General features: G+C 35.7%; 1 protein-coding gene across 1 annotated transcript in view; it reads right to left on the bottom strand.

The window, feature by feature from the left end:
- The window catches only part of ST6GALNAC5 (ST6 N-acetylgalactosaminide alpha-2,6-sialyltransferase 5), a 163,747-nt gene that overhangs the window by 136,678 nt on the left and 14,714 nt on the right, over positions 1 to 12,355 (bottom strand). The window lies entirely within an intron of this gene.

Below are 12,355 nucleotides of genomic sequence, written 5' to 3'. Positions count from 1 at the left end.
CTTCTTTTTTAAAGAAACATAATCACAATAAAAATGGAACCAGTTAATCACAATGTATCATCTTCTGGTAATTTCCTGGAGATGGGAAGATAACATCCTTTGACCCTAAGTGATATTCTGCAAAGGAATTCAGGGGAGAAGAGATGCATTCTGCTTTCTCAGCTGATTATACAATTGGGCTGGGTAAAAAAAAAAAAGTAACATTTTGAAATCAGAAATAGGTATTACATTTTATATTGCTACCTTGTGAACATACTAAAGAGAAATTAAAAATCAACTCTGTAATAAAATGATAAGGCAAAATTTAAATTGATAAAGACACTATGGAACCTTTCTAAAAGAATAAATAGGATTTCATTTGCTACACTAGGCAAAAGGTCTGAAAAATGTTAGCCAGTTCAGAAGACCAGCACAATAGAGTTTCTCTGCAAGTAGAAAATCCATTTATAGCCAGCACAAAATATTTCTCATTCAATAGGTCTTATATTCCCAAAGTGTCCTGTTCTCTTGTTTCTTGTTATTTCTCAGCAGTTTCTGAATGTAGCATAATTTATTTTCATGTTTCCCAGGTATAGTGTTGATGACTTGTAATAAAAGAGCTAAAATGATACTGGAGTCGACTATAAGAACATATATCATCATAGCCTGGCCCAAATTCTCCCACATAAAAACCTAGGTTTTAACTATACTCATAAGGAAGAACACTTCCCTACTGTACAAGGAAGTAAACACAGCCCTGGGCTGAGGTGAGCTGAGTGCTATGCCCTCCAGGCAGATGCTGAGAAAGGATACAAGTTAGGTAGAAGCCATTAGCACAAGCAACCAGGCTCTTTTCAACCTTCATTGGGAAATGTCCTAAAAGGTTGACCAGTATGCTGGATATACAGTAGTCCTTTTATTCTATCCTAAGGACATTGAGGATTAAGACGGTAAAATGTGTCATATGAATACATGATTTTTTATGTCCTTGAAGTATTTTGTGGTCCTGTTGTTGATGTGTAAGAATATACCAATTATTTATTTTCATCGGAAGAGGATGTTGGAATTAATGTAGCATGAACACACTTACTACTACTATTTCATTTCCTCAAGCTCTAGATTCTAAAGCAAAACATTTGCTCATTCAAGACTACCAAGGAAATTTGTAATATATTTATTTGAAACTACACTGATATCTAATGAAGCTAATAATGTGCTGACTGTAAATATCATGTTATTTCCTAAAATACCAATGTTCTGAGAAATTATTAATCCATAAATCTGTTCACAATTCATTATCTTAATTAATTATATATCCAGATAATTCTCAGCAAACCAGTGTCATTAAACTGAGGAAAATATCCATTAGCAATAATGTATCTAAATGTGATTTTTTGATCACTGAAGAAAGAAGAAACACATATTTAAGAAAAATTATTCCTATTGGTAAAGTGTAAAGATGAAATATTTGAAATGCCAACTATTTTTACCAGTTTGTCTACTTTTGAAATCAGACTGGCCATTTTCCTGCTTTCACTTTGTGCATTGTTAATATGTCGAACTGTTTTGACCAGGTATTAGGAAATTTATTAAAACCCTGGAAAAATACAAATAACTGACTCCTCCTTATGGCAGGCTTGATAAAAGTTTTCTGCAAAAGAATTTAATTTTGCCCCAAATATTTCTTTGAGAAATGAATATTCCTGCTCCCTTGTGACATACACAATCTTTCATAACTGTAGTGAAGAATAAATATAAGATGCTGGGTATTACTTAAGATTGTGGTAGGAATACCAAACCATAATCTTATCATTTCACATCGCAAACAAATTTCAATACTTATCTCATTCCAACTAACTTTCATTACACATATTGCCTGAAAAGTACTTAGTATAATTTTCTTTTATTATTTATGTACTTTAATTTTTTAGATGAGTGATGTTTTATAAAATTGAGATATAACTGACATGTAACATTCTATAAATTTAAAGTGAATAACATGGAATTATTTATATATTGCGATATAATTGCCACTGCAATGTTAGGTAACACCTCCATCATGTCACATAGTTATCATTTCTTTTTCACGGTGAGAACATTTAAGATCTAGTCTGTAAGCAACTTTGGAGCATGTTATACAGTATTGTTGATTATAATCATAATGCTGTGCATTAGATCTCCAGAACTTCTTCTAACTGAATTTGTTCCCTTGGACCAATATCTCCCCAATTACCCCACCCTCTGACCCTCGTACCTACCTTCTACTTTCTGTTTCTGTGAGTTTAGATTGATTAGCTTCCAGCACAGAAATGATAATATATATATGTTGGGAACCGCTCTGCCTGGTTTCAGAAATTGTAACTGCCTCCCATGGCTAAGGATGAGTGAGCAACCTCTGGAATGCGAGCCACAAGGAGACAAAGCTTGTTTCTTGTAGCAAACGCTGCCCCCAATGCATGGTCAGTTAGTCCATGATGGGTAAGACTCCTCAGAGGAGGGGCAACCTAAGCCACTTCGGAGGCCATCATGGAAGGACTCAGGGGGCTGCAACAAAGAGGAAGTGATGGACCCTACCCCCCTGGCTATTCTGACATAGCCTGAGTCCCCATGTTCTCTGGGAGAAGCGCTTCCTGGCTCTAATCCACTTAAGCCTGAAAACCTGTGATGGGGGAGGCCGTGCAGCCCCTTTCCCAGCTAGAGCGGGATCCGGGGAAATGGGGCATAAGAAAGAATTCCAAAAGTCCTGTGAGGCCTGATTTGCTAAGAGTGCTTTCATTCATATGTTAAGGGTCCGAGCAGAAAATGAGTATGTCTCCCAAAGTTTCTGCAAACCCCTTTCCTGACAGACACTGACTCATACTAAACCCTCAGATTTCTTTGAAATGTTATCTACTGTTTGATCCTTACCACCTGTATTCCAGTGTATTACAACCCAATAAAAGCCCCTCGAGGAAGGGACTCCTGGCCTTTTTCCTTTGAGAAACTGGCCACCTCTCCTCCCCAAACATATCATGTCTTGGTAGTGTTACTTTCATCCATGGCAGATGGGGGGACTTGTGGGCAAAGTTGCCCCCACATCTATCTATGTATCTCTGTATCTATATATCTATATCTATATATCTATATATCTATATCTATATCCATACATCTCCAATCATCTGCTGATGGACACTTAGGTAATTTCATATCTTGGCTAATGTGAATAATGCTGCAGTGAACATGAGACTGCAGATATCTTTTTGATATCCTGTGTTTATTTATTTTGGACACATACCCTGAAGTAGAATTGCTGGGTTGTATGTTAATTCTATTTTTAATATCTTGAGGAATCTCTATAATGTTTACCATAAGGGCTGAACCAATTTACATTCTCACCAACAGTGTACAAGTTTTCCCTTCTCTCTATAGCCTTGCCAACACTTGTGATTTCTAGTCTTTTTGATAACAGCTACTCTAAGGGGTGCAAGGTAACATCTCATTATGGTTTACATTTGAATTTCCCTGATGATTGGTGATGTTGAGCATCTTTTTATGTACCTGTCAGCCATTCATAGTATATAGTTTTTTTGGAAATTTTTTTCAGGTCTTCTGCCCATTTTTAAAGTGGATATTTTTGTCATTGATTTGTATGTGTTCTTCATATATTTTCTGATATTAAACATTTATCAGATACATGGTTTGAAAATAATTTCTCCCATTCCATAGGCTGCCTCTTCATTTTGTTGATTTTCTTGTTGCCCTTCAAAAGCCTTTTAGTTTGATGTTGTCCCACTTATTGGTTTTTGCTTTTGTGGTGTGCACTTTTGGTGTCATGTGCAAAATTTGTCGCCAAAGCCAATGTCAGAAATATTTTCCTCTATGTCTTCTTTAAGGAATTTTCTGGTTTCAGGCCTTATGCTTAAGTCTTTAGTCAATTTTGAGTTATTTATTTTTCATGAATGGTATAGGGTAGGGATCCAATTTAATTTTTTCTGCACGTGGTTGTCCAGTTTTTCCAGTATTTATTGAAGAGTACTTTCCCCTATTTGGTATTTTGGACCCTTATCAAATATTAGTTGAATGTATATGTGGGTGGTTATTAATGGGCTCTCCATTATATTCCACTAGTCTATGTATCTATTTTATGCCAGTATCATATTGTTTTGATTACTACAACTTGGTAATATAGTTTGAAATCATGAAGTGTAATGACTCCAGTTTTGTTCCTTCTTGGAAATGCTCTGGCCATTCTGGATCTTGTGGTTCCATATAAATTTTAGAATTTTTCTAGACTAGTGAAAAGTACTATTGGGATATTTTTAAATGTATTAACAAGTATAAGTATTTAGAATTTAAGCCTTTGGATAATCCACAAAGGCATAATCAGTGAATACTTAAAGGTAATTTTGTTTCATATGATATAAACTGGTAGACTTTTAATAGGAATTGCATCGAGTCTTTAGATGAATTTAGATAATATGGACATTTTAATAGTATTAATTCTTCTGATTTATGAACACAGAATATCTTTCCATTTCTTTGTGTCTCTAATTTCTTTCATCAAATTCTTATAGTTTTCATGTAATGCTCTTTTACTTGCTTGGTTAAATTTATTCCTAAGTATTTCATTTTTTTTAATGCTATTGTGATGTGATTGTTTCCCTTATTTCTTTTTTAGATATTTCATTGCTAGTCTACAGAAACAAACTGATTTCTGTATGTTGATTTATATCTTGCAACTTTACTGAATTTGTTGATTACTTCCAACATTTTAAAGGGTTTGGATTAATTATTGGAACATCACCATCTTTACTCATGAATCACACTGCTCAGAGATAACATTGTGGAATAGAAGGGGTTTTTATTCCTTCTGAGTATGGCCTCAATTACTAAATGACAAGTGGCAGTGGGGCGCCCATAAAGTCCATAGAGGAGGTACACTGGGCACAGCTGGATACAAAGTTCCCTTGTCTACAGTTCCCCCTGCCTCTGTGTGCTCTGAACTCATATGTCACCTGATATCATCACATACATTCGACCGATTTTTGTTGTAAGTCCCCACTTGAAACTCCTTAGGGTCTGAACCACTGCTGCCACAGGGATGGTGGCCAGGTGGGGGTGTACACTCTGTGTCCTGGAATAAGACCACTCGGGCTGACAGAAGGTCAGTGACAAAGAGACCTCATTCATATTGCTCCAGAGTAGATGCAATGCAATCCTCAAAGAAGTTTATGATGATTCAGTTTTTGTTTCAGCTTTCAGGAAGGTCAAAGTGGACGCTTTGGGCATTTGATGGATTTTAGAAATACAAGTGGAACAAAAAATAATAGTTTCTCATACAGAAGCTTTCCATAACAGCCTTGTCTTCAACCTGTTTCAAAGGTAAGGAAAAAGTCTAAAAGCTTTCTATCTATGACTGATTCGAAAATGTTTACTTTTGTGTGCTAAGGCCAAGTTTCAGGGCTAATGGAAACCTGAATATAACTCGCATCTTCCATTAATGGCTGATAGTGCCTGAATGCTTCCTGTGTCCTGGGTATTGCACCAAAGGAACAGCATCTATTAGCTCACTATTACCTTATTAGATCCACCCAACAATACAGTGAGGTAGCTGCGGTGATTACATGCACAGTATAGAAGGAATTGAGGTTCAAAATTAATTAAGTGAGTTCTCCAAATCACAGGCAATGAATGGCAGATCTGAAATTGAAATCCTGTCTCTTTTGTCTTCGAAGACGGTGCCCTTAAGCATTATGCTATAATTTTCATTTTCTGGGCCTCTGTCTTCTTTTAGCTCATCTCTCCTCATCTTTCATACTACTTCATGTCTCAGTGTGTCATTGTGTGATTTTTATCTTTCACTGCTATGAGATATGAAATCTAAGTCAGTCCATCCATCTGTCCATTTTTCTCTCTCTCCCCTCTTGCCTTCTTTATTAGCCAACTATTACTACACACTCTATTCTAAGCTATTGAGTATGGATCTCCAAATCTCACACAGTCCTTCAGGGCAGGTTCCACATTTTTTTTGTTGTGTTATTTCCTGTGTTTGCCAAGACTATAGGTGTCAATTATGGAGTAAATACATGAGTGAAATTTAGAACAAAACCCTAGTCTCTGATAACCTGACCTGCTTGGGGCTACAGCAGTGAATCTGGACATTCTTGAAAATGCCTTGTTTGTGAGAATAAACAGGTTATGGTGGATGATGAACACATGTTGACTCATTCTGAGAAAGAGTTTATGAGACAGCTAGAGGCATTGCATATTTAATCCTCCTCCTTTCTTTACACAACTAGACAGATTGAGGACAATAACTTAAAATAAGAGATTTAATTATGTGGGCTCATGTTACCATGTATACTTTATTTTGGTTCATTTGTTTGTTGCCAAAAGGACTCCAGATATAGAAAAGCTGACTCTTTTCCTTCCTTCCTAAATCTCCTTTGTATCAACTATTAATACAAATGACCTTCCTACGGAAAAAAATATGTAATTGTGTGCTGTTGCTTAAAGGTCTCCTCTTCTCTCACCTCAGACATTTGGGGATGTTTTATTTAGCAGTTAAGACAATGATACTTTGGGTGAAATATTTAAAATATATTCAGATGTTTCTAGAATGGAAGGGAAAGTTGAGACGCTGCGTTTGCTCTCTTCATACAGACGAGTATCATCAGAAACCACATTTATCTTCTCTGCTTACAAATAATGGTAACTACCTTCCAGAGTAAATGAAAAATCACTGTGACTAAAGAAAACAAAATTCCTAAACGTGTTTCTCCCTATTTAAGATCTATCTTAATGGTTCTGTGGCTTCTTGCAAAATGTATTCTTTTGAAACCACAGCAAGAAACAGAGAAGCCCTAAATAACAGTAGCAGTAATAAAAAAGGCACAGTCTCTTTCTCTGTCCATAGTAACACTCTCACGGGAATACTTTTATTTGAGACTGTCATGTAAGAGTTGTGAAATCAAGCTTCCTACAAGTGTGAGCTCCGAGAGATCTGAGAAATTTTACAACCTTTTTAACTACTTACTCTATAGTGTATGAAGCAGGCCTTTTTTAGTCTATATAAACCAAACAAATGCTCAGCTGCACAGGCATCTTCACATGACCTTTATTAATAAAAAATAATGGTGCTTTTCCCTGGCTTATGCGGCTCAGCTGGTTGGAGTGTCATCCTACAGCCTGAAGGTTGTAGGTTCAATTCTGATTAGGGCACATACTTAGGCTGTGGGTTCAATCCCTGGTCCACATGTGTATGGGGGAAAACCAATCAATGTTTCCCTCTCTCTTTCACAAAGCAATGAAAAATGTCCTTGGGTGAGGATTTAAAAAAATCATGGTTCTTTTCCACGACAACTTCTAATCAGTCATTGTGCACGCTCGTCTTAACACAAAAGGACATGTGATGGCTGGTATGACTAGTGACTGTATATGTAACGTAATTGATGGAATAGACTTGAGAACCCACAAATAAACCTTTATACTTATGGTCAATTTACTTTTGACAAGTGTGCCAGGGCAATTGAATAGGGGAAAGAATAGTCTTTTCAACAAATGGTACTGGTACAACTAGATAACTATGTGTGAAGGGATGCAGTTAAACCTCTATGGAACATCAAATACACAATTCAAATTGGACCACAGACCTAAGAAGTAAAACTCAAAAAGTCTTAGAACAAAACATAGGAGCAGATCTTCATGACCTTTGATTAGGCAATAGTTTCTTTAATATGACACCAAAAACACAAATGATAGAAAAAATAGACAAGTTAGCATCATCAAAATGAAAAAGTATGCATCATTAGGTGAATGCAAATAAAAAATCACAGTGAGTTACCATTTCAGACCCACTAAGATAACTAGAATAAAAAATTATGATAACCCATGCTGGCAAAAAAAAATGATGATAACCCATGTTGGCAAAGAGGGATAAATCTGAACCTTCATACATTACTAGTGAGATTGTAGAATGGCAGAGCCTTTTTGAAAAATAATCTGGCAGTTCCTCAAAAGGTTCAACTCCAGACTACCATATGATCAAGCAATTCTATTCCTGGGTATATACCAGAAAAAATGAAAATGTGCTCCATACAAAAACCGGTACTCAAGTGTTCATTATTCTTTATTTTTAATAGCCAAAACGTTGGAAAAAACAAAATTTCAATGAGTTGAGGAATGGCTGAATAAAATATGGCAATATTCAAGGGAATAGTAATTGACAATAAAGAAGTTCTGATACATGAGTGAAGCTTTAAAAATTATGTTAAGTGAAGAAGCCTGTCAGAAAGGCTAAATATTGAATGATTTCACTTATATAAAATGTACAGACTAGGTAAGACATAGAGATGGGAAGATTATTAGTGATTTCCAGGGACTGAGAGGAAAAGAGAACAAGGGGTAACTGCTATGAACATGGGGCTTCTTTTAGGGGAGTTGAAAATATGGTGCGTTGATTGGAGAAGTGCAAAGGGGGGAAAGTGGGACAACTGTAATATAAAAACAATAAAAAATGATAAAAAAGAAACTAAAATTAGATTGTGGTGATGATGGCACAACTCTGTGGAACGAATGAGTTATATACTGTAAAAGGTGAATAATATGTGAATAAAACTTATTAAAAATCTAATCTGATCAAAAACCTCCATTGAACATTTTCTTTATTGTCTGCTTTCTAAATATATTGGGAGCTCCAAGGTAGAGTTCTTTTGCATCCTCCAATGCACCTCACTGAGAGTTCAGAAATGCAAACTGCCACACAAAATTTTTTGACAGCTAAATAGAAAGCATCTAAACATATCAGGTAGGCAAATTAGAAAGCCCATCCACTAACCTATTCATACTGAAAAAGTGATTTTCATGTATATTCTTAGCCACATGAGATAAAAATGAACACAATAAGAAGAAAGTTGGGGTAAAAACAAGAGGGAAGTTTTCTCTTCTCTGATTTAAATCCAAAGTTAGAAATCCAATTTTGGATTACATTTTCTTCTGGGTTTTTTGTTTGGGGGTAAGGTTGCCCTTAAATTACCTTTCTTTCTCAGTTGTTCCGCTTATGGTTTTCATTACATTCACAGAGCCAGATCTTTTATTATTATTTTTAACTCTGTGCTTTAGATGAAATCTCTTGCCATGTTTGATGACCATTGAAATAAATTACTGATATTGTTCTATTCCAACACTTGCTATAAATGGGTATGTGAAAAATATGGTTGGGACACTGGGCTAAAAGAGTTACTAAATGAACATATTTTCTGCCTTCTTGGAAACTTTTGTTGTAAAAACTATACATCATGAATTGGTATATTTTTAAAACTAACATTGAATGACATGAGAATGGAGACTTTTATTTGAAAAAGCTTGGTATTACTTGTTGTCAACCTCTTTATATAATCTTTCACTTTCCCACTTTTTGGTTATACTTAAATTCAGGCATATGGTGTGGTCTGCCCTATGTAAAAATAAAGTACATAGATAAAAAGATCATAAGAAATCATTCCAAAATTTTTACAGTGTTAATGCTACCTCTAGTTTAATTCTTGGAGATTTTTAATTTATTATTCTACTTATACATTTCTAAAATAACCATAATAGCCATATAGCAATGAAAAATAATATTTTAAAATTGGCCATTGATATAAGCACATCAAGTAAAATTTCTTTAAAAACCTGAATAAAATGTTTTAAACTATTTTTATTAAGTGAATTAACAACAAAGCAGGGAAAATACATAAAGGCTGAGAATAAAGCCACAGTACAAATCTAGCTGGTTGCGTAGACACTGTAGACAACTGATGCTTTAAGGGTAAGTGCTGCCTTTGCCTAGAGCCTTGGATTTTAACAGCCACGTGGAGAAGGCACAGTGTTAAGCCTGAGGAAGGAAGGCCAAATGAATGGCCAAAACCCTCAAGGAAAAAGTAAACGAGAAAAATAAAATCCTTGTAGTATGGGGAAAGTATGAAAAAACTCACCTACTCTGTCCTTGGCACTGGGTGAAGGGAGTAAAAAATTTCTTCCTTGAGAATTCATAAAAATCATGTAGATGTGTGGTTTATATCCACATTATTGGAATGTGTACAAAAGGTCAGGCTTACTTCAGAGTGGTAGTTCTTGGCAGAAACAAATGCAAGCTTACTTTGGAGGCTTGCATTTTCCACAGTGATCACTAAGGATTTCTGCTGACATATCCTATGAACAGAGTCATGATAAACATACACACACACTTACATAAACATAAATACTACATGTAAATAAATAAGCTTCCTTGAATAAAATAATAACAAAAGCAAAAAGTATTTAGGCTTCCATTGATTTAATGTACTGGAGTTATCAGATACAAAAATAAAAGGTACTCATATGTAAGGAAGAAGACACTATTTAAAAAGATCAGAGCAGAGCAATGTGGGGGAAAATCTACAAATGACTTGGGGAAAAATAATTAGTGGATGAGTTAAATAGCAGATTTGACACAATTGAATAAAGAATTAGCCAACTGAATAATCAGAAGAAAATACCCAGAATTCAACATAGTTAGACAAATAAATAAAACATGATGGGAGAAGGAAGGGAAGTTAAGGGGAAAAAGGGGGAGGGGGGGAAATGATAAGAGATAAAGGAGAGAAAATATATTTAAAGAGATAATGGCTTAGATTACCTAAAGTGTAATGACAATTCACCTGATGCCAAACAGCTCAGCATCAACAATATCATGGAGAAAACACAGAAATTAGGTCTTCAAAATACTGAGAGAAAATAATTGGTGGTCTTGAATGGTATTCTCTTTCAAGAATGTAGACAAGCCCTGGCTGGTGTAGCTCAGTGGATTGAGTGCAGGTCTGCGAACCAGAGGATCACAGTTCGATTCCTAGTCAGGGCACATGCCTGGGTTGCAGGCAAGTTCCCAGCAGGGGACACACTAGAGGCAACCATACATTGATGTTTCTCTCCCTCTCCTCTAAAGATGAATAAAATATTAAAAAAAATTAAAGCCATCCAAAAAAATAAATGGTTTAAAAAAATGTAGACAAAATAAAGGTATTTTTAGGTGAACTGAAATTGTGTTTACCATCAACAAAATATTATCAGCAAACTTCTAAAAATTTTTTTCAAGAAGAATGATGATAAAAATCTAAGTTGTAAAAAAATGATGAGAAAAACAACTGAAGGACTTCTTAATATACATGTAAATCTATATAAACATGAACTATCTAGAAGAACAATAATGCTGATATCTAATTTGTTGGTCTTTAAGAAAAAAACAACTGAAATGTTTCAGTGGAAGAGCATGTAAAATTAGCATTTGGGTTGACCAGCCTTAAAGTGTTTTATGGTCCCTGAATTACCTGGAAAGAGGATGAAGATATTAATTAACTTAAGACTTTGGTAAGTATGCATGTTAAAAATAAGTAAGAATGCTATTAAAAGACTACAAACCAAGACCTATATAGAAACCAAGCCAATATAGTTTAAAAATGGAATAAGATGATGAAAAAAACAAAACAGAAGCAAAACATAACAAAAACAAAACCCCACAAAACTCCACCAATCCAGAAGAAAGGGAGGAAGGAAGAGGATGCGGAGGAGGAGGAGGAGGAGAAGGAGAAGAAGAGCAGCACAGAATAAGAGACAAAAAATCAATATTTAGGAAAAAAAAACAACCCTCCAATATTTCAGTAATATATGGTAAAAACCCACAATAAATGTAAATGAACCAAACTCTTAAAAGGCAATAATTGCTAGTTAAGATTCCAGCTGTATGCTATTCACATAGGACACACACAGTGTTACTCACACACAGTGTCAGATGAGAGGGCCTCTGACCAGGGCCTTATGTTATGGAAGCCCTGCCACTCAAAATGCAGTTCCAGGACCAATAGCAGCAACATCACAAGGTGTCTGTTAGAAATAAATGCAGATTCTCAGATCCCAACTCAGACCTGAATATTCTGGATTGTATTTTAATAAGACCCCTTAGGTGATTCGCACATACACTGACAGTTGAGAAATACTACTTGTAGGACACAGCACAGCACCAGCAATGTATGAGTTACACTGAAGACCATCTGGGCACCTCCATCTCTTTGTCCCAGCATCAGCCATTACTGTCAACATCCACTGGTGTCTAACACCATTCACCCCAGAGAAAGCACTTTCCCACATTTCTTGCCCTCTAGCCTCAAAACAACAGGCCACCGTGTTCAAGTGCCATGAAGATTTGTGGGTTGCACTACTGCTAAGGTAGGGCAGGTCACTGCTTCAGTGTATGTATGGGGAGAAGGGAGAAAAATGAGAAGAATGTGAAATTCTGATAAGTTAGAACATAGGAGAAGGAACTTCAGGCAGGGGGGAAGTTGAAAAAAAATGAATAGAAAACCTTCAAAGAGGTAGTCTGCTT

The sequence above is a fragment of the Artibeus jamaicensis genome, unplaced genomic scaffold (genome assembly GCF_021234435.1).
Source record: "Artibeus jamaicensis isolate MK-2021 breed Jamaican fruit bat unplaced genomic scaffold, CSHL_Jam_final scaffold_1019, whole genome shotgun sequence".
NCBI lineage: Eukaryota > Metazoa > Chordata > Mammalia > Chiroptera > Phyllostomidae > Artibeus > Artibeus jamaicensis.
This window is presented reverse-complemented; position numbering and strand designations above follow the sequence as displayed.